General features: G+C 56.7%; 1 protein-coding gene across 5 annotated transcripts in view; it reads left to right on the plus strand.

The window, feature by feature from the left end:
* The window catches only part of ZMIZ1 (zinc finger MIZ-type containing 1), a 233075-nt gene that overhangs the window by 58385 nt on the left and 152276 nt on the right, over nucleotides 1-22414 (plus strand). For all 5 annotated transcript variants that reach the window (XM_047701396.1, XM_047701397.1, XM_047701398.1 and 2 more), the window contains one exon: nucleotides 7909-8006. The gene's annotated coding sequence lies outside the window, so the exon portion shown is untranslated. Of the gene's footprint in view, nucleotides 1-7908; nucleotides 8007-22414 lie in introns of those variants that run through there.

Genomic DNA, 22414 nt, shown 5'->3' on the forward strand with positions numbered 1-22414 from the left:
CACCCCTGTGTTTGGGGAGGAGACTGGGCCAGTGCTGGGGTTTGACTGCCGCCTTGCAAGGTGTTTCCAGGCTGGTGCCTCTCCCCGTCCTCTAAACTGTCTTGTTTGCCTGGGTCTTTTCCCCACCCCCACAGTTTTCTGTTAAATTGTGTTATTATATTTAAACAAATCAATTCCACTGCAGAGTTTTCCTGTCCTAATGATGAGTTTGCAGCACAAATGCCATTGATTTCTCACAGCCCTGAAAACCAGTTGATGAATAGCACCGGGCTTGTCTTTGGAGAGGCACTTAGAGCAGCTCTGTGCGCCCCTCTCTGCTCCCCCGCTTGCACGGGCCCCCCCTATCACGACCCCACCCCACCCCGCATCTCGGAGTCCAGCAACAAAAGGACACCCCCGGCGCCGCCAGGGGTGGAATGTCATCGCAAGGAGCTGGCCTCTTGTGCTGTAAAACAATCGCAGTGCAGATTCTTATTGATTTTGGCCAAAGGCAGGAGCACAGCCTACAGAGCAGAGAAGCGGTGCTGGTGTGATCTTCGTCTTCCCTTACAAGTTCAGAGCTCTGTCCCCAGTGACGACGGATTGCAGCTCAGGCACCATTTCCAGACTGGGATGGGACTGCTTTGTAAAGGGATGGTCTGGCGGTTGGAGAGCTGGCCAGGCTAAGGAGCATGAGGGTCCCCCCTTTGTGCAATCCTTCAGAAACCCCGCTGCTGGAAGTCCCTACCCAGGGCTTTGCCTTGCGGATTGCTGCCCGGGGCTTGTCTGAGCTTTTGAATGGCCCCAGGTTTGGGTGCGTGGGTAGCTCATTGCTCCCAGTTTAGACACGGTCAGCCTAAGTCGAGGGTGGTCACTGGTGGTGAGGAGGGAAGGGCTGCAGCCAGCTGCAGCCAGAGGCTCCCCAGGCCCCCAGTGCCCCAACTGTCTCCTACAGGGTTAATGACAGGAAGTTCCTCTGACTCAGGCTTTCTGCTGTCCCTTCACCTGCTCCTGGGCTTTCGGACTGTGGAACGCAGGTTGTCAGCTGGAAGGGCCTTAGGTGGTCATCATGCAGGGTCTCAGTTCAACTCTCGGTGGCATGCCACGCAAGCCTGTGCATTGGGCTGGGGCAGGGCAGGAGGGAGCAGCAGGGACTGTGGCAGATGCGGTCCCCTGCCTCCCCTAAGTCCCTGAGAGCACATAGGCTTTAGTGACCCCAGGCACATCAGACTATATGGGATTGGCACTGTGGGCCAAACTGGTCACTGCTTATCCCTCATTCTCTTACAGGTCTTTGTTTTGGAGACAAGAATATGTGGCCTGGAGTTAGGAGTGGCTCCTCAAGGTCACAGCACAAGGCCACACAGCTTGGACTGGAGTCTGGGAGGGGGTGGGACCTCCGGCTGTACTGTCACCCCTCCCCCGGGCTTGGTGAGGCCACCCCAGCATTCAGAGTTGGGGGCAGGGCACGGTGCTCCGCTCTAGGACAGGCAGGCCTCTCGCTCCAGAGATCCAAGAGTGGCCCAGCATGCCCCTCTTCCCGTCACTCTCAGAGCAGTCACCCACCCTCCCCCCTGCAGACAAACCTCCTGTCCCTTATAATCAGGTTAGCCTCCTGCTCTGTGCTCACTCAGCTGAGCTGAACCAGCTGCCTCTAATGGTCTGTGGCCTTCCCCTCTCCCTAGCTCTGGGGTTGGGGGAGGGGAAGCCAAGAAATGAGCTGGGAGTGGGAAGGGGCTGCCCCACTCTCTCCATTCAGACCTTGCCATGGCGTCAAGGATCAAGTCCAAACCTGTTCTTAGCCTGGCATCTAGGACCCGCTGCAATGAGGCTCTGCTTATTTCCTTAGCCTCCACACCCCTGATATGTTCTTTCCTACAGTCATGGGATGCTATTTCCCACCTCCCTGTCTTTGCACATGTGGCTCCTTTTGTTACTTCCCACCGTCTCAGAAAACTCCTATGCATCCTTCAAAACCCAGCTCTTATTTCTTCCTCTGGGCAGCCTCCTCTCAGGACTCCTGCCTCTGTACTCCCTCTGGGTTCTCCACTGGTCTGAAATGTAATCCCACTGTTTGGGTACTTTATTCTGCACCCGGTTCTCTGAGTTTCTGGAGGAAATGAGCAATATTCTAGAAGAGTATGTCTCTGGTTGCAGGACAGAGAATACTCAGTGAAGGAATAGGGCCAGCAAAGAAGAGAGAGGTAGGGGCCAGGGGAGGGAAAGAGACAGGAGTGCACAGAACAGCTGTTCTCAGAGCCTCCACACAGCTCTAGCCTACTTCCTGTCAGGGAGGCCATTCCCAGTGACACATGCAGGGCCTGAAATAGACACGTGGGGGCCTTGGTGGTACACTTCCAGAGCCCAACACTGAGCCCGAAGCACCCCTCCATTCCTTGGGCACTGAAGCTCCTCTCCTCCCAGCGCCCTGCCCCTGTAGCCCAGACCCCCTCCCTCAGCAATGCCCAGGCCTCGTCCCTCTGTTTCTGCTAACTTTGTTTTATAAATAAACTATATAAATAGGCCCCTCTGATTCCTCAGCGCGCACGCTTAAGGACTAGGGCACGGCTGCAGGCATAATTGTGCTACCAAATCCATCAGCTGCCTAATTACCATTTATTTTGCATTTATTTCTGCTAATTAAAAAGAGAGAAACTCCTAACAACTTTTACGTAAATACTATATTTGTTCTATGTAAAGATGGGATGCTAATTTGCTGGTGATTAGCTGATTATCTAATTTTGTAGCTGTCACACAGGATGGCCCTGTCTCCCCTTGGCACCCCAGAAGTCGCTTGAGGCCCCTGATCAGGTGTGGGAGGGATGGGTCAAGGGAGGTCTCCGTTGGTGGTGAGAAGATCTGCCTGGGGCCCGGAGGTCACCATGGTTCAGAGAGGCTGAGAGGAACCTTTGGCTCATTCACAGTTTCTGTACAGATGCAGACACTGAGGCCCAGAGAGGTCTAGCATCTCCTAGTAAAGAGACAGACCCCTGCCCCACATTTTTGGGCTCCCCCTCCAGAGCTCCTCTGGCTGCACTGTGCTTGGGTCAGGAGGAATCAGTGAGGAGATGGCTTTATCTGCAGCTAGGAAATATCGGGACCAAACTCCAGGCCCAACAGAGAGAAGATGTAGTCTGGTCTGAGCTGATTGCCAAACCAAACCTTCTGTGTACCCTTCTGGAACTTACACCTCCTCCCACTTCCCCATCCAGCACAGGGCTCTGTTCTCACAGCCCCCTGAGCATACCTCCAGAGGCTCGCCCCCCCAAGTCTTGGCCAGCTTCCCCAGGACCTGCCTGCACACAGCATCGGGCCTTGAGCTCTGTGGGCTACCAGGGCCCGTGTGAGTGTCTGAATTTCAGATCTTAATGTTACATATTTATCCTTATGGAAATTAGAAAAAATATGATTAATATAGTAAACCCATGATTTTACACAATATTGCTTTGAATGAGGGTATGTAAAAATAAAGTGATTTCAATAACAATACATAAATTATTTAGATGGAACACAGATGAGACTTAAAGTATCTGGTAACTGAAGTTGGGGACATGCTCAGGGAGGGTCTGAGAGCACCAGATCACAGGAGGCCAGGCGGGCGAGGCCAGGGTCAGTGGCAGGGACCTGAGATCAGGGTTGGCCAGGCCCTGGCCTGCAGGCCGCCACTGCCCCATCCCACATCCAGGCCAGCAGTGTCCCTGGATCACGCTGTTCTCACTGCTATCAGTAGGAATTAGCCCACCACAGAGGAAGCATTTGCCCCCAGAAGCAGTCTAAAAGGACTCTGTTTCAGGGAGCTGGGAAGTCAGACTCTGCTCTGTCTCGCACAGAGTGACCAGCTGTGGCTAAGTGATTTCGAGGGGACTTTCTGACCAGCCAGCTCCCCGGGCCTTGGCGGACAAGACCCTGGCTGACTTTCCACTCTCTTTTTCCTGGACAGTCTGAAAATGGCCCTTTCTGGATATAAAGGCGGAACGACTGACGAGGCCAGCTATCCTGTGGGTGGCCAGAGAGGTCAGGACCATGGTTGGCATGGCCTGTTGGAAATCTCGGAGACCAGAGACCCGTCCTGGCCACTGTTCTCTGGAACCTCAGTCTCACCCTCCGTAAAATGGGAGGTGGTGGTGGTTTGCTCCCTGGGTTGCCAAAAGGGCTCTGAGGGCCATGGGCCAAGCGTCCCTCAGAGAAGCTCTCCGCACAGCTGGTGGTGAGCCCAGTCCCCACCCGGGGCCCCCCTCAGCCACCCGCCGCCGCCACAGTGTCTATGTGAGGTGACGGCTGCCAGAGATCTCGCGCTCATCTGCCCTTTTATCGCCCTGAACACAATCAGGGGAAGCCTGGAAGGCTGGGGGCGCGGGCAGATGGAAAACAGAGAGAGAAAACAAAGGGCCTGCTCCAAGGAGGCCAAAAGGCAGGGTTGTGTCCTCGCTCTGCTGTGGCCTGGCCAGCCCGTCCCACCAGCACCAGGCCTTGACTGCCCCTGGGGCTGCTGGCGACCTGCCCCACCCCTACAGAGACTGGCCTTGGGCCTCACGCAGGGTCACTGCTCCCTGGGTGGCCCTGGGGAAGCCATGTTTCTCGTGTCTATAAGATGAAGGAGTTGGACAGCATGCTACGTGACCTTCAGCAAAGCCCCCTCCTCACCCCTGACTCACGGAGTCTTTGGGTGGGCCCAGCCCATCTCTAGGATACCTCCCCAGCCCCAGGAAGACTGTGGGGTGCCCACTTCTGCCCATTGAGAGGACCCCAGCATGCTCTGAACAAAGTGAGAAAGTGGGGGGCCCCTGTTTACCGTCACAAGGTTGGTGCTGGCACGTGAGGATTTGTGCGGAATGCATGGTTTAAGCAGAGGGGACTTCACGCAGTGTCCACCCTTGGTCACCGCTGCTGTCCGAGGCTCTGCGTCAGAGAAAAGGCTCCTGGGCCCTTCAGAGCAGGACCCGGGAGCACTGGTTGCGGGCTCATACCTGCACCAGTGCTGGGCTGTCGGGGTTCATATCCTGCCTGTGTGACCACGGGCTGGTTTCTGAACCTTGCTGTGACTGTGTCCTCGCCTGTTAAAATAGGCAGGGTACCTACCTTGTAGGTTGTGGGGAGGTTAAATGAGTTCATTCACATCAAGTACTTAGAGTGGTACCAGGTCAAGGCCTGTTAATGTTAGATATTATGTTCATTGGCAGTTGCACCACTGTTATTGATCAGAGGCCGACTGGCCAGGAACTCATGAAGCTCCGGCCTCTGGGCCCCACCCCTGCACCGCCCTTGGGAAAGTGGGAGTTCTGTGGGCGGCTCTGGAGTGTTCTAGGTGGGGCGGGCCGCAGGTTGATGTCGGGAACATTCCTGTGTGAGCATCTCTGGTAAATGGTTTAGAGGGGCCCAGACTCCTGAGGCTCTAGGAATGTGATGGTGTTTTCTTTTCTCATTTTAAATAAGTATCTGTAGTTCTATATATATTTCTAAAGAGGACCCCGAAATAGTATATTCTTCAGGTCCCATGAGCCTGGACCACCCCCTGCTTATTCCTGTTGCCTTTACTGCACTTCTGAGGCCTGGCCCTGTGTGGCCTGGCCCGGGGCCTCAGGGATAGAGGGACCTAGCTTCTCACCTTGTAGGCTCGGCCCTGAGCACCCCAGACTGCGAGCCACACTGCACACCCGAGGCTGAGGGAGCCCTAAGGAGAGCAAGCAGGGAGAATGGGACCCTGAAGGAGCTGCTGGAGGGGCATAGCCCAGAGCCCCATGCTTATGGGCAAACGTCCCTGTGCTGCCAGCCAGAGCCCTGTGCCCCCTCCTCCCCTGCCCCTTCTTCTGTGCTATGTGGGCCCCAGTGGGCAGGCACAAGGGGCGGTTGGGGTCGTGGGAAGCAGGTTGCTGAGTTGGAACAGTTGCCCCTGAGGCTGTCACCAGGGTGGCTGGCTGTGTGCCAAGTCCTGGGTTTCAGCCGGGTAGAAGCCCAGCCTAGTCCCTGCCCTCTGAGAGCTCGCAAGGTAGCTGGAACCACAAGATTCACACCTGGAAGGGCATAGAGTGGGCAGGGGGAGGTGGGATTAGACCCTGTTGCATCAGACATCATAAAGATAGGAGGTGAGCGAGCTCAGAGATCACGAGGGCTACACACTTGTGGAGGGCCTCCTGGAGGATGGGCCCTCACCTGGAAAGCCCCCTGGAGGAGTGGGGGCTATGGACCCTCGCCCCATCACCAGCGGAGGGGCCTCTCGGCCTGGGCTCTGACAGGGACATTTATAACTCACAGCTGTGCGGTCCTGGGCCCAACTGACTGTGGTAAACCGATCAGCCTTCAGGAAGTCAGTCCCGAGGCCACTCCCCACCCCGACCCCACACTCTCCTTCACCTCCTGACACCCACATCCTGTTCTTAGCGGGAGGGGCAGGCACCGGGGCACTGGGCTGGGGGCCCAGTCAGGGTCTCCAACCTGTAGGCAGAGTGGGGAAGAATGGAAGGGCTCAGTGAGGCCCAAGAACCACAAGGCTATACCTTCGGTGTCCTTGGGCTCTACCCCTCATGGCATACCTGGGAATACTCATTCCATTCTGGAACACCAGAATGGGCACTCAGAGCCACAGAAGCTCGGGGGCGGGGGGGCATTCTGTGCTTTCAAATCTAACCAGAGAAGAGATTATGCTTTTAGCCCCTGATGACCAACTCTGGCCTGAGGGATCCTGGTGCAAGGGGCAGATGGGAACTAGAGATCTCAATACTGAGAAAAGATGCCATCTTGGACCCTGGTCCTCGAGTGTGGCCTGCAGCCCTCCACCGGGACACCCCATCCTGGGGCCCCATTCCTCACAAGGCCTAGTGCCCACCTGCCTAGCTTCTCACAGCCAGGTTCACCTGTGGGGAGAGAAATGGTCTCGCCCAGTGCTGTGAAGAAAGGACAGTATTAAGTTCCTAGCACATCATGACTCTAACCTCCTTATACTTCCCCTGACCTTATTTGCTAGTGGATTCTGGGGCGCTGTGAGCCATCTACCCCTCCCCATGACTCTTTCTGTGCAAGGAGAGGGCTGATAAGCAGCAGTGAGTTTGCCAAAGCTTGGCTCATGTAACTCCGGTAGCCTGTGACAAGATTCTGGAATTCGGTAGTAAATGAAAGACATACACTTTTCTTTCATTGGTCGTGTACCTATTAAAGGATATTGGCAATATGCAATGAGCATACCAGATGGGCTGTTTCATGGATATGATCGATTTGGACAAGGCCAGATTTATTGAAGCTAAAAAAAAAAACGTGACTTGAAGTAAAGGTAAATATTAATTAAGTCAAAAATATGTATGTTAGTTAAGCCACTGTCCAGACGGGACTCAGCTGGGACCAAGAGTCACGAAGGGCAGGAAGAGAGCTCGTTTTCTGAAGAGGTGGACGCACATAAAATGGCCCCAAGCGCTGGCCGGAGATCTGGTGAGCAGTTTGTACCGAGGAAGGAATTCAGGCAGGGGTCAGAGAGCGGCTTCAGAAGTGGCTGCTGGCCGGCCCTGTGAGATAATTCCGCGGAGCCAGGCACGGCAGAGAGGAGACGCTGCGGGGGCCTGTAGCCGGCTAAAAATACCCCAACAGCTTCTCCCTGTCACCCTGCCTAGGGGCCGCGCAGGAAGGCCGTGGCCTTCCGCTTTTCTCACCAGGAAAAAAAAAGACGACGACACAAAGCTCCCGAGCACCAGAAGAAACAAAACTTAAATATGTGTTTTAGTCTTAAAGATTCCCACCAGGAGGGGTTGGCTGGCTCGTGGCCGTGCCGCAGGGTTGGGAAGATGGGGCCCCGGATAAATCAGGCATCCCGGGGTGTGCATCAGTGGCTCCAGAGGCCGCAGGGATTAGCCTGGCCGTGGGGGGACGAAGGTGGGGGGAGTGGACTGCGGTCTTTGTCCCTGGCTATTCACACGTGTCCCGTCTCTGTCCCTGTGTACCCAGGACGAGGAGGAGGAGGAGCCACTGGGTGTCAGACCGATGCTGTGAGGGGTGTGAGGAAGAGAGCCATCGTCCATCCCTCAGCTACAAGACCTAGAAAGGTAACAGCAGACCCCTGCTGCGGGTGTGCTACCTGGACACCTTCACCTGCCTGGCCAGGGGCCTGGTCAGGCAGCCAGGTCACCGTGGGGCTGGCTGAGCTGAGGGTCATTGGTCTCCACATCCAGCCCCTGACCCAGGCTGTCAGGCTTCCATAACTCCTTGTGTGTGTCTGGTACAAAATGCTGCTGGGCTTCAGTTTGTCCATCTCAGAAATGGGTCACGGTTTAGTTCAGTTCTTGAGGATTCTGTGACTCCGTTGGACCTGATGGTTATGTGGAGTTAATCTGGCTCAATTGCCTGGTTCTGTTTGAACTCTGTGGGTGTGGCCAGGGGTCCAGCCCCTGTGGATGGAACATTAAGGGTACACGTCAGCAGGGCTAGATGGGGCTTGAGAAGAGAGGCAGAACTGGCCAGACATGTGAGTTGTTGGAAATGTGGCCATGATCTCCTTTGTGGCAGTATTTGAAACTTCAAAGCGATTTCCCTGATCGCTCTGGGCAGGAATAATTATCTGCATGTTTATACTGCAAGACCTAGGCACAGGGAAATGAGCGGTCACACAGCAAGCTCTGCTCACACCATAGAGGCTCAACTCAATCCTGTCTGTTGGTATCCGTTTCTACACATCGACTCTCACTACACTGCTCTGGTCTTGCCCACTCACCACATAGAAGTCCGCCTGTCGAGCCTAAGCAACCACTAGTCTTTATTGTGTGACTGTGGTGAGACCCATCCCTCTGTCCATCCCTACATTCGTCTTCCATCCTCTCATGTAGCCATCTTTCCACCCATCCATCCTCCCACCAAACCATCCTCATATCACTCCTCCATCCGTACATCCGTCTACTCCTCTGTTCACCCACCTATCTTTCCAGCCATCCATTTACTCATTATTAGCTCACACATCCAACACTCACTGACTCCTATGCCAAGCCAGGCCTACACTAAGGGCTGGGTTTGGAGGGTAGGTATCAGATCTAGCCTTGCCCTGAGATGTTGCAGTTTGCAATGGAGGCAGGCCCAACTCCATAAGTTCAGCGCTCAAGGCTTGTGTCGTATCTCTGACTACACAGGGAAGGGAGGAGAAGAGGCTTTGTGCAGTTTCTGCAGGCAGGCAGTCAGGGAAGGCTTCCCGGAAGAAGTGGCATCATTCATTTACTCATATCCCAATTGTTCGTTAAGAAAGTCTCCGTGCAGGGACCAGGGGCTGTTTTGGAGACCCAGCAGGAGACAAAATGATCAGGACCTCCTTTCCTCATGGTGTTTACATTCTCATGAAGAGGCATGGACAGAAAAGACTTAAAATGTGATATGTATTATGTCTGGTGATGCCAAGTTCTAAGAAGGGAAGTTTGTTGAGTAAAGGAACAGAGTAAAGGGGTGAAGTGGATGTCCTCGGATCAAGGAGGATCACAAAAGGCCTCTGACAAGGCAACCTTTCAACAGAGACATAAATGGAAGGAGGGAGTAAGAAAGGTGCTTGGCACATTCAAGGAAGGAGCCAGGACGCCATGTGGCTGCAGCGAAGTGAGGGGTTGGGAAATCCCCTGGGGGACCCACTCATGGAGGAAGGCAAGAGTGGAGCAGGGAGGTGGCCGGGACCCAGGTAGAGGTGGTGGCAGCTAGGTCTAGAGCCAGCAGGGGAAGGGGCTGGGAACTGTGGGAGTCTGAATGACTCCAAAGACCTCATAGAGAGGCGTGCGTGTGGATGAGAGGTGTCGAGGAGAGAAGATGGGGATAGTCAAGGAAGGATCTTGGGTTTGGGACAGGAGCCACTGGTAGAACAAAGGTGGTCATTTACTCAGCCACGGATGATGGTAGGGCAGGGCTGAAGGAAGCTGAGGAGCGTGTCTTAGACACATGAACTTGGAGATGCCTTTGAGACACCCGAGTGGGAAGCTTGAGCAGGCAGTTGAGTACAGGAGTCTGGGAGATGGAGAGGACCTGACTGGGGATAGAAGTGTGGGAGCTGCTGTGCACCGAAGAGGTTGCGAGCCATGAGGCTGATGAGGTCACGTCGGGAGCAAATGGGGAGGGAGCCGATGAGAAGCCAGAGTCCGAGTCACAAGCATCCAGCCCTTGGAGGGAGAGAAGGCAGGGTGGGGACGGGAAAGGAGACGGAGAAGGTGCAGCCAGAGATATGGGAGAAGTGAGACAGCAGGCTCTCAATGAATGAGGAGAATTTTGCTGGCAAAGCAGGGAAAAGACACTCCAGGTGGAGGGAACAGCATAGAAAAGGCTCAGGGGCCTCAGTCAATGAGCCATATTTGGAGAGGGGTAGAAGAGAGAGGGGAGAAACCAGAGCAGCTTCCCCCTCCACATCTGGCTACACAGGGGCAAGACCCATGGGCATCTGTGCTGAGTGTGAGCCCATGTCCAAGGACCCTCTGTGTCACCTGGGCCAGCGTTCCCTGGTCTCAGTGGAGTCTCCTGCCCCAATGTCTGCACACTTTGCACTTTCTTTAAAGAAGTCCACCTGTCCTGACCTCCCACCTCCTCTGTGAGGTTCTTGGGCTCAGGAGACCTCCCCCTTGCCTGGAGCACTTGTCTGAAAACACAGGGCTCAAGGCAGCCGCTTGGAGCTGCCTGCAGGGGGAAGGGCACCCAGCAGCTTCCTATTGAATCTCTAAGCACTGCTGGATCCTTTATCTTAAAAGAAACCGTAGAAACTTCCTGACTATGAGTGTGTGTCAGAGCTGCCGGCTCCTGCTCACCAGTTAGAGCAGAGGAGCTAGCTGCCTTTGGTGGGCCATTGTGTGTGAATTTGGTGGGGGAAGGCGGCCTCTTTTGTGAATCTGTGGGGCTTCACACTCCCTCGCAGTGGATGCCCACGGCTCTGTCAGGGAAAGCTGCGGAGCTGGGCTGCTGCCCAGGGGCAGGGCAGGTGCGTGTTTTCGGGGCCCAGGAGTGGGACGGGAGGTAGAGTGAGCATGAATACATCTGGGGGCCTCCCCGGGGGGCACAGTCCAGCACATCCACCTAAGGGCACAGCCTCATAAGACCGGGATGCGGCCAAGCTTGGGAGACTTCTCTGCACTGAGGATAGGATGGAGCCAGGCAGGGACTTGGTGGCCCCCCGAGTCCTTCTAGGAAATGCGCCTTTGACTCTGCACTGGGGACTGGGGAGCCATGGGAAGCCGCTCTGATGCTGCCCAGCTCCGTGGCAGGAGGCTGTGGGTAATCTAATTAGTGTTCCAGGCGGATGGGACAAGTAATCCTGCCTTCAGACTCACTTTTTAAGCCTGTCCCCACCCAATCTCTCCCTAAATCCTTCCACTGCCTGGGTGATGTCGGGTGGGAGTAGGCTTATCTCCATTGAACAGATGGGTAAAGCAGGGCCAGAGAGGAAGAAGCTTGCATGATATCATAGCTACAAGTGGCAGAGCAGAGCTCTGAACCAAGTCCTTCTGAATCCCGAGCCCAGACTCCTACCTCTGCCCGCCACCACCTCCCAGGCTCTCCTACAATATCCCAGCTGGCAGGCACTCTCATGTGAGCCTCATCGTCAAATTCCTTATTTTGCAGATGAGGAAACAGAGGCCCAGAGAAGGTGAAATACTGGCCCAGGGCCACACAGCAAGCCAAGGGCAGAACCTGTACCAGAATCTGCCCTGGTCCCCTGCGTCCGCCCAGCCCCAGCCCCCACTAGCAGGTGCAAGGATGAGGTCCCGGACCCTGCCCACTTCCTCTTGGAGCACCCACTGCCTTCTGTCCTCCAGCAGCCTTTGGCACTCGCTCTGGTTGAAGGCACCAAGTTCCTCATCAGAAGGCTCCATTGTGCCTATTGTTTAAATATAGATTACTAATGAAATGCCTTTTCATTGCCTTCTCAGTGAATAGTTTCCGTGTAAAGTTAATTTGCAGTGTTATGTAAATTCTGTTTAACTTCAATCAAGTTTCTAATTATGTTTTTACCGCAGTAATTCCCATTTGATTTGTCATCTCCTGTTAGGTATTTAATGTTCGGTGGGTGGGTGTGCGTTCCCTCTGCCTCTCGGTTTTCCAGGGCCCTCTCCTTCTCTGACCCTGGCTCCCTTTCTGTCTTTCTGCTTCTCCTTCCTGCCTTCCCATCCCTGCCCCTTGCTTCTGGGTTATTCCCCACATCGTCTGCTTCCCCTTGCTCCTTCCTTCCTTTCTTTCCCTCCACTCTTTCTGGCTGTGTCTGCCCTCCTCTCCTCCTCCCCTCTACCTCCCTCCCGCCTGCCCTCCTTCCTGCTGTCAGCTCTCCTGGCCCCCATCTCTGTTTCTCCAACCTCTCCTCTCCTGCTCTTTCTCTCTGTGTTTCTCCCATCTCTCTCCCCGCTCCCGTACCCTAACTGCTCTCTCTATCTTCCCTTGTGCCCTTGCTCTCCCCTACCCACTCTGTCTTCCCCCCTCATCCATGCACCCTGGGGACCCTCCCAGAAGCTGCCTGGGGCCGTGGGGATGTACATCCCTAGGGACCCCTTGTCGGGGCCTTTGTAGAGGACCACCAGCCCAGCACCCGGCCCCAGGGACTTGGGGTTCTGGTTAGAACATAGACACTGGAAGTGCGCTGTCAGGGAGCACATCCCGGCCTGCCCCATATTAACCCTGTGACCTTCAGGTTGCTGAGCCCTCGTCTGTTGTCTGTTGCATGGAGTGACAGCATGACCTACCTAGTGGAGTAGCTGTGAGGATTCGGTGATACAGCGTAGGCTGAAGGACTTACTCAGGCCTGGCCGGAAGTGACTTGTATCTGAGAACTCCCAGCCACGCCCCTTGTCTCTTTGTTGCCTTCCTGAGGTGTCTGGGAGGTGGGTTTCTGTGTCCGCTGGCCTGTTGGGAGTCAGGCCTGAGGCCAGGGCAGTGGGCTGATGGCATCCCCTCCCCCCACCAGCTGGTCTTAGCCCTGCCTGTCAAGAGACATGATCCCCTTCTCCCTAAGTGGGCTGTGGGGACAGGCCTGCCATTCTAGGGAAGTATCTGAGACACAGAGCCCCAAAGCTGGAAGAGCCCTTAAAACCCTGGCCCACAGATCTTTCCCGGAAAGCAGACCAAAGGCAGAGCTGCTTCAGACTCCCCCTTCTCCCACCCTTTCTCCTTCCTGGATGCCCCCCGGGCCAGCCACGGAGTCCTGCTGCAAAACCCGTCTCTGGTACGAGGCCTTGACAGGTCTGCTGCTGACTCACATGGAGCCTCCTCCCAGAGCCGCGGCCCCCCTCCTGCCTCACATCCAAATGCTGGGCTCGGGGTTTCTCCCTGGCTGGGCGGCCACGGTTTCCCAGCAGGCAGCTGCCCTCTGGGTGGGGAGGGCGGAAGGAAAACACCCCACAGGGGCCAGTGGGCTGGGCGCAGGCTCCTCCCCCTCCTTCCCCCCTTTCTCCCCCCCCACCCCCACTCTGCTCTCTTCCCATCCAGCACGGCTCTGGTGTGTCCAGGAAGCAGAAAACAAGTGTTTGGAGAAGGCATTCTTCTGGGTGAAGAAAGGCAGGCCCAGTCACTTGTCCTTCAGAGACATGGGAACCTGAGCTGACCCAGTCCCTGCCCTGCTGGGCCACATGACAACCTGACCCACTGCGAGTGTGTGTGTGTGTGTTTGTGTGTGTGTGTGTGTGTCCGTGTCTGGTCCAGGAAACCTTAGCCAGTCACGTGGCTGCTTTCCCTGTTTGTCTAAGTAAGCAGTTCAGGCCGGCTGCAGCCAGGAGGCTGAGACATGGAGTCAGGGGAGGGGGCCACACTGGCCTGGGTGGTGGACATAAGGATCACTGGGGACAGAGGGGGCAGCCCTAGACTTCTTGGGCCTCTAGATGTGGTGTGGGGAGGCCTGGCCCAGGAATGGCCAGCTTCTGATCTCCTTCCCTCTTTGGACCCCTCCTACCTCCATCTGTGCAGAAGTATTGGCTTTGCTGACTATAGGGAACCCTCCCAGCCCCAAAATGTCCTCTGACCAGGAAGGGCTTAAGAGGGCAGGGCCCCAGCCTTGCAGAGGGCCATGCGCGGATGCACCCGCCATCTGTCACGTGCCCTGGAGCGTGCTGCTGAGTGCTGGCCCCTCAGCAGGAAAGCCCAAGTCAGGCCTTCCCATATGCATCCAGAAGGCCACTGATTAATTCAACAGGTAGGAGTTAAGCACCTGCTGTGTGCCAGGACCCGGGCTGGGCTGAGCAAGGAGTAGGGTCGTCAGAACACAGATCTTCTGGAACTTCTGTGGAACCCTGCCCCTCTGACATATTTTCTTCCTGTTGGATGGGCGGGATTGCCTGTGACTGCAAAGACCCCTTGCCCCCGTCATGAAGCAGCCACGTCCAATGCCACTGCCACTCCAGGGGAATGGGCCTCCTATACCTGCAGGGCGTAACCAGCAAGGTTCAGAGACGGTGCCTAGACTGAGTGGCTGCGGGGAGGGTCCCTTTCCTCCAGAGTGATGAGAACCAGAGCAGATGTAGGCAGAGTACAGAACCCTTGAACCCTGGAGACTTCAGGGCCTTCTCTGAGGCCCCCTGGGTGGAGAGCCCCAGGGGAAGTAGGCCTACTCCAGATTTACCCAGCCAACTTGACATGTTTTACCTATAGAAAACACAGTCCCTCTGGGACATGGAGGAGCAGGTGGGCTGTGGGGGCCCATAGGAGCCTCTGAGAGCCCACCTGGGTTCAAATGTCTGTTTTCCCCCTTTCTCCCTGCTCCTTCTCTTTCTCCTTCTTTTGACCAACATTTCCTGGCAGCCAAGTCTGTGCCAGGTCTATAGTCAGTACAAGGCCCATCCCTGGCCCTGGAGTGCTCCCTGCCAAGCCAGCATCAAGCAACATCTCAGGGTGGACCAAGGATCCAGGCTAAGTCAAGGATAGGGAGGCTGCCATTGGATGCCCGTCAGGGTGTGGCTGACCCCACAGACTACACTGGGCTCTGGGCAAGCTTAGGCATACTTTCCCCAGGGGGCTGACAGCTGAACCCAGCAGGTGCCCACGATGAGGGGCACAGAGAGCTGACATCTGAGCCACACAGAGCATTGTCAGACCTTGCTTCTGTTGCAATAGGATTTAGGGGTATTTAGCCTGGAAGAGTCCCACCAGCTCATGAGCCCAAGGCTATTCTGTTATAACCAGGAAGCTCCTATTCAAGAAGGGGATAGAAGTTGGTGGGCCAGTGGCTGAGCTGGTGACACAGGCCAACCATCCTGCCACCCACAACTGAATATGGATCCTGGATGGAGTGGGTATGCAGGTACTAGGCAAAAATCCCAGAATGCCACCTAAGCAGTGTGTCCCTGGCCTTAGCTTGCATGTCCCCAAGGTCAGGAAACACTATTGCTCCATGGCGGTCTTAGTAACTCTTCCTGGTAACTTGTCCTTTGCTACCCACCAGGCTGGAGTCTGGCTTTTGTCTTCTACCCTGCTCACCTCGGGCCCATAGACCTTAGGCCTTTGGTGTCCCTGACAGAGTCCCCCAGGCAGAACATCAAGCTGGGGCCACGGACAGCCCCATCATTGTGTGTTTGATTGAGGTAATATGGATAAGTCACCACCAAAGTGAGCTCCTGCCCAAGGAATCAGACCCATCCTAGGATGGCCTCCAGGGAGGTTCTTAAGGCTGCCTGTGGTGCACACAGGAGACCTGGCTCCCAGCTCTGTCCCTATTCCTGGGGTGATGTCAGGCAGGGCCCAGCCCCAGTCCGACCCAAACCACCTCCCCTCTGTGCTCCTCCTCAACACTGAGCTATGAGAGGCCTCTGTCCCCGGTAAGTTTACAACAGGCTGGAGGAGTGTTCTGGACGTTCTGGCCTGTTTGCTTTCGGAGGTTCTTGTTTGCCCAGCAGCCTTGAGAGAGACCGGGGGTGCTGGGATTGTCCAAAGCCTGTACCTTAGGAAACCAGGAGGAGCAGGGTTGGGGGCTAAGGGCCTTTGTTCAAGCCTTTTACCCCTCCCTGGGCCAGGCCACCAACCTCGATGCTCCCACCACATCCCCACTTATGGACAGGTGAGTTTTCAGCTCCTGAGACACAGGGAATAGGTTGGGTTCACCTGAAGGCCATAGGTGGGCCCACAGCTACTGGGCCAAGCTTCCAGCCGACCCCCCCCACCCGCCCCCAGACCTCTGACACATGTAAGGATACAGGTGTGCAAGGCTGGGAATGGGATGGAGGGCTCGCACCCTGGGTCCAGGCCAGGGTCAGACAAGGTGCTGTTCTGGGGTCGGGCTGCGCTACCCAGCAGGAGTACCATGCCTTCTGCGGAAGGGGGCTCGGCCCTCTCTCATCTTTCAGCAGTGGGAATTTCTTCCTCTGAGGCCTGACAGCTATCCCTTCTTCGACTTCTCCCCTTATCCTCATCCCTCCCTCATGGCTCCTCAGGATTCAAACTGCCCCTCTGCCCTGAGTGGGGGAAGATGGTGCTTCCAGGCCCCCCAGGAGGGGCTGGTTCCTGCAACCCCCACTCAGCTAGGCCCAGAGTTGTGTGCAATCCCACTGCTGCTTTTGTGGAGTCCTCTTGCTAGGAAACCAGTAGCCAGAGGTCTAGAGGTCAGAAGCCAGAGGCCACCGAGCAGGCCAGGGCAGTCTGCCCCGCTCTTGCCCCAGAAAATCTGAGCGTCTGTGAGGAGGCCCTCCCCACCCTGCATCTCTCCCAGGCCGGGTGTGGGACAGGAAGCCAGGGAAGGCCTGGAGGATGGGACTCAGGGTGGTCTGGGCCTGAGCCAGGGATGAGGCAAAGCCCAACCCCTGCCTGGCCCCAGGGTCACAGGCACGCAGGTCACCCACCCAAAAGGAAACCCTGCCCGGCACCCCCCGTGTCCCACCCCGTTTCCCGCGGGTGGTGCTTCTACTATTTCCCGTGGGAGCTGCTGCCAGGAATCATACCCTCTTGAGAAAGGAAGCCGGGCCTCAGGCTCTCAGGCTGCCCTGCCTCTGACCTGCTCTGATCCCCTTCTAGGTCCTCCCACGGGTGGAAGCTTTGGGCCCACGCCCATGCCTCACCCACACATGCTGATGACTTATCTTCTCCCAGACAGTCGGTCACCTTTAGCAACTGGCAAGAGAAACCTCATCGTAGGGCTAGGCCTGGGAGCCCAGAGACCAGGCTTCGTGGTCTAGGATCCACCACGAGCTTGCTGGTACACCTGGGCAAGTCAGTCCACCACTCTGGACCTCAGCTGTAGAAAGAAAAGAGAGAAGCAGCAGCTCTGCCCCCACTAAGAGCATCCCATGAGATGAAGGATTTGTGGGTGGGATGAATTTATGCCCTATGGTTTGGGTATTAACTGACCCGGAGCCTCTGTCATATATCCCAGACATTGGTCTCCAGCCCAGCCAGGGTGCATTGTCTGTGCTAAGCCCCAAGCAAGGAGACAGATATGGGTGGCTGCTGGTATCCCCATGTGGATGAGGGTGATGATGCTGGCATGACCCCTCTCTGGGTCATCCCAGGTCTGGGGCAACAGCGCAGGGGCGAAGCTGCGGTTCTGCCCCCAGAAGGGAGCCTGCCTTTCTCCCTCCTCCCAGGGTCTAAGTGTTGGTGTGCACGGGGGTCTCTGCACACTGTGATCAGGCAGTAGGGCCAGGGGAGCAGGCTTGGGGGCCAGAAACCAGGAAGGGCACCCTGTGCCACCAATCTCCTGTCCTCCTCCTCCCTCCTGGCAGGCACTCAGAGGCCTTTGGTGTTCCTTCATGTTGTGATGTTGAGCCCAAGGCTCAGGGAGACCCGAGGTAATACCGTGAGCTCTGAGTGCCTCTGTAGTCCTCTGTGCCGGCGCCGCTCTAAACATCTGTCTACAGAAATGCATATTCCCCATCTCTGTGAAGTCATTGCTCCCCTCACCCCCATTTCTCAGGGAGAAAACAGAAGCACAGGGAGGTGGACCAGCCTGTCGAGGTGGTTATGCTGGATGTTGAACTGGCAGCCGGTCCCAGAGTCCGTGCCCTTGGCTACTGCGCTGCCCTGCTTCTCTGACCCGTGGCCCCTCCCCAAGCCTACACCTAGCTCAGTAAGAGCAGGGGGTACAACCTGGGGTGTCACCTGCTCCCAAAGCGGGGCAGGGGGAGGGTCAAGATGCCAAGTGAGCGGATCCGAGTTGCCGTGAGATCAGAGAGGCTCACAGACTCGGGGCTACGCTGAGCCGGTGGACCAGCCGAGAGCTTGTCAGCAGCCGGGACACCCAGAGGTCAACGCGGTCCAGCCCCTCCCTGTGGTGCGGTCACAGCTTAGCCCCCATGGCCTTGGACACCTCACCCCCCTGAGCCGCGCCGTCTACATCTGCCACATGGGCCTTTCAGAGCCAGCTGTGAGGAGTCCTTCGTATTCAGAGAGCACAGCGTCTGAGCCCCCACAGCCCTTTGGCGGGTGTTCATTTCTTCCCCAGCACATCAGGCTGCTGGCACCAAGGACATTCCTGGCAGCGGGATTAATACGGGCAGGGGTGCAGATGTGAGAGACCCAGACATGTTTAGGGAAAGGTTACAGGTCAGAGACAGGCTGAGGCCTTGAATATGAGGCTAAAGAGTTAGAACTGAGCCTTGTAGACAATGGGGAGCCACGGAAGGCTCTCGGACAAAGGAGAAACTCATTGTTGGGGACAAGAAGCAGCAGCAGGGAAGGCTGGCGTGTTCATCCAGGTATGGGGCTCTGATTCAAAAGGAGCCATGTGGCTAAGGTTGACCCAAGTGGGTGGCTTGGCAGGCCTTCGTTTTCCTCCTATAAATTGGGTCCGTGGTCCCCGGGGTGCTATCCATCACAGGCGGGAGGTCTGCGGGCACCGCAGGGAGGGGCCCAGGTTAGCACTCATGCCTCTTCCTCTGCATGTCCCTGAGTCCAGTGTCCTTCCTCCTTACGCTGGTCTGGGTTTCCTACCCAGCCCCGGGTGGGGCCCCACAGCTCCTTCCTCCCTCTGTGGCTTTCTGGTCCTGAACAGGAGGGGCCTTGGGGTTGCAGTGGGCTGTGGGGTATGAGCCAGGGTGGGGACATTGGCGGTGGGTGGAGTCACAGGATGGGTGGCCATGAGTCAGGAATTGCTGGGCCCATGTGTCATCAGGCTGTGTGCTGTCCTGGACTCCCTGGGCCTTCTGCCTCCTCTCTCCCACCCGCATCTGCACTGTGGGCTGCTCTGCTGGGCTGACGGTGCTGTTTCCAAGAGCTCAGAGCCAAGTCAGAGAAGTCACAGCACCTAGACTCCAGGCCCCAGTCTCCCCCAACACTCACCATGCTCCTGGACACGTCCCCTCCCTCCCTGAGCCACACTTTCTCTGGATTGGAGAGAGGGTGGGGCTAACCAGAGGCTCTCACCCCTGCTACCTAAGGGCTCTAGGGCAGCCCTGAAAAATAGCGCACTCCCCGCCCGGTTCCGTCACATTCCTGAGGCAGGGTTTGGTTGGGCACCCGAGCTCTGGAGGGCCTATGGTGGGCTGCGCCGTCCATGCTGGGGGCCCGCCTGTGGATTCCGGAGCTCTGGGCCTACACCCAACCTAGCTGTGCTACTTTCCAACACCGGGAGCAGCTGACTTCATGTCTCCAAGCTTCGGCTTCCTCATCTGTGAAATGGGGTGCCGGGACCACTCTGGAGCATCGTTGTGGGGACTGATTGGAGCAACCAGTGCTCAGTGTCACATAGAGCCATGCCTGGGCTGGATGTGGAAGGTGCCGTGCAAGGGGTCAGCTGCCTGTGTTCTCTGACCTAAAGCTGTTTTCACCCTGCGTCTCCCCTCACTGCTCCTCATGTATCTGGCAAACATTCCAGGGGCCAATGCTGGGCACTGTGCACAACGGGAAGAAGACACCTATCTTGGGGACTGGTCTCAGCCCCTCTCTTTTGCTTGTCCAGGGGCTCAGTCCCAGAGGTCAAGTTCTGTACCAAAGATTGATGGGCACATGAGAGGTGGCTCCCCGCAAAATCCCCTGAAGTTGCTGGGCTGAGGGACCCCTTCCATCTGAAAGAAGGCAAGGAGACCCCAGACTCCAGGAAGAAGGAGGTCCCTGGCACCTCAGCTGGGAAGCAGCAGCTGCACAGGTCCTCGTGCCTCCTGCCGGGACCCTGGGATATGCTCTGGGTGTGTGATGGCTCCCACAGGGCTGGGCTCCGGGGCTGTCCAGGGTCGGCCAAGGCTGGCAGCTTATGGGACAAAACGGGGACCTCCTCACAGCACGTCACCTGGCCTGGCCACCTCCTCCATCTCCCAGAGCTCCTCTGGCAGGCCTGGGGATTAGGCAGACATCATCCTCTCACATTACACATGGAGGATGAGACCTCCTGGGATGGTGAGGCTTGGGCTCAGGTAACGGAGGGTAAAAGGGCAAAGGCAGGGTCGGAATCCCCCTCCATTCAAGCAGGGTCGGGAGGAGACAGTCAGTCAGGCTTCCCGGGGCAGCTGCCTGAGTAAGCATCCTGGGATGGGCTGCAGAGGGCAGCATGATGATTAACACGCCCGGCGGCCCCCCCTCCCGAGCCTTCCCAGCAGCAAGCCTGCAGACTGCCGCTGGGCTGTTGTTGACCGGAGGACTGGCCTTCCTACAAACAGCAAGAGCCCTGTGACCTCCGAGGGAAGGAGTTGAGCCACGCATCTACCCCAGTTAGACCTCCTCCCTCCCCATTATACCACAGTGTAAACTGAGGCAGGGGTAGGTGGGGGACTTGGCTAAGGCTATGCGGCTTTCAAGCAGCAGAACCAGGATTTCTTCTGGGCCTGGTCACATTAGTGCCTCCGCTCGAACCCATTAATTACCTCCCGCCATCAAGATCAGGGCTTTCCTTTGTCTGGCGTTTGTAAATCTGGGCCTCAGCCATCACCTCAGACTGGCCTGGACCTCACGTGGCCATGATCCCAGAGGGATGCCTGTTTGTGGGGGGTGTCAGTGACTGCCAGGGGCTGGCCCTGGCCCCGGAGAGGGGTCACCAGGAATGCTCAGTGCTAGGTAGCGTGCGGGTTCCACGGGGAATCCCTGGGCCATTCAGCCTCTCGACCTTCATGCCCACTTCCTTGGTGCCCAGGCTGTCCATGGAGCTGCCCAGCCCTGTGCCAGCCATGGATGAAATGTCAGCTCAGCTAATCCTTCAGCCAATGTTAGCCCAGATAAAGAGAATGGGACCTGAGGGGATGGGTGACTTGCTCATGAGTCCTTCTCCCTGGTCCAGGCTCAGCACCAGAACTGACCCACTCTTTGGTTCTTATCTTGGTCTTAGGCCCATTCCTGTACCTCTTAGGACTTATGTCCCCTCCCCGGTAAGGTGGCAGGCTGAGACTGAAGACTTCCAAAGACTCTTCTGAGAGCCTCTGTCAGCCTCGGTTAATGCTGTAGAGGAATTGACTTGGGCGGGGGGGCAGTGCGTCTAGGGGTGGGGATAAGGGGTATTCCTCCTGGGTTGCCTTCCAATGGGCAGTGCAGGACCAGGTGACAGGTTCCAAGACACCAGAGTATTCCGAGACAAGCAGAGTGGGCAGAGGTGAGAGACAATGTCCCTAAGGGAGGGCCATTGATAGAAAATTCCATTTAGATCCTCAGCACTGGGAGTGGCAAGTGCCCAGGTGGGTGCCAAGGTCCCTGGTTTGGCCCAGCCCACCTGGGTGTCCCTCTAGGCAAGATCCTAGCCCCTGGAAGGGAGAGGCTATGCCCAGCCCCAAGGGGCTGATGGGAGGTCAGGTGCAAAAGGAGCACCCCGTACAGAGCTGACCCCTAGAAGGTGCCCAGCACCTTTGGCTGGGATTGGAATGGGAGCAGGGGGCCCTCAGGAAGGCCATCTCTGGGGAACAGACCCCCTGGACCTACTCCTGAGTCTGCCCTAGGAGGGGCCTGAAGCCAGGGTTCATCTTCACAGAGTCCTTCTCTGTGATAAGAGAGCCGGTGTCTCTCCCAGGCAAGACCCCAAGTCTGCGCTTGGTGACACACTGAAGCCAGTGATGATAACGACAGTCCCTGTTTACAGAGCATTTCCCACACTGGTGCGGAACAGGTCTGCCCTTGTTGAGGCCTTACAGCTCTGACAGGAGGGCCTACTATCATCCCCATTTCACAGATGAGGAAACCAAAGCCCAGAGAGGCCCTGTTTCTCGAGCAGCACCGCAGCTCAGGAAGCAGCAGAGCAGAAGCCCCGAGTCTTCTGTCAGAACTCACAGCTGCGCTGTGTCCCCTCAGGCTGTGTTGTGTCCTTACCCCTTTGCACAAGCCCAACACCGAGGGGCTGGGCGGCTTGGTGGGGTGAGATCCACCTGTGTGCCCTGTAAGCCTGAGCTCCTCTGAGGGGCCGGATGGGTAAGTGTTGTCCCTTAGGACCTGGGCCATGCCCACTACTAGTGAGGACAGTGGTTCTTCGAGGGCTCCCTGGAGGAGGTGCCACTCCATCTTTCCCTGGAAAACACAGCAAATCAGGCTTGGGCCCTGGTGAGGCTTTGGAAGGGCTCTAGGGATGTGTCTGTATATGGCTAGGGATGCTGGTGCCCCCCCCAACATGGACCTTGTCCCCTGCTCA

The sequence above is a fragment of the Lutra lutra genome, chromosome 14, assembly GCF_902655055.1.
Source record: "Lutra lutra chromosome 14, mLutLut1.2, whole genome shotgun sequence".
NCBI lineage: Eukaryota > Metazoa > Chordata > Mammalia > Carnivora > Mustelidae > Lutra > Lutra lutra.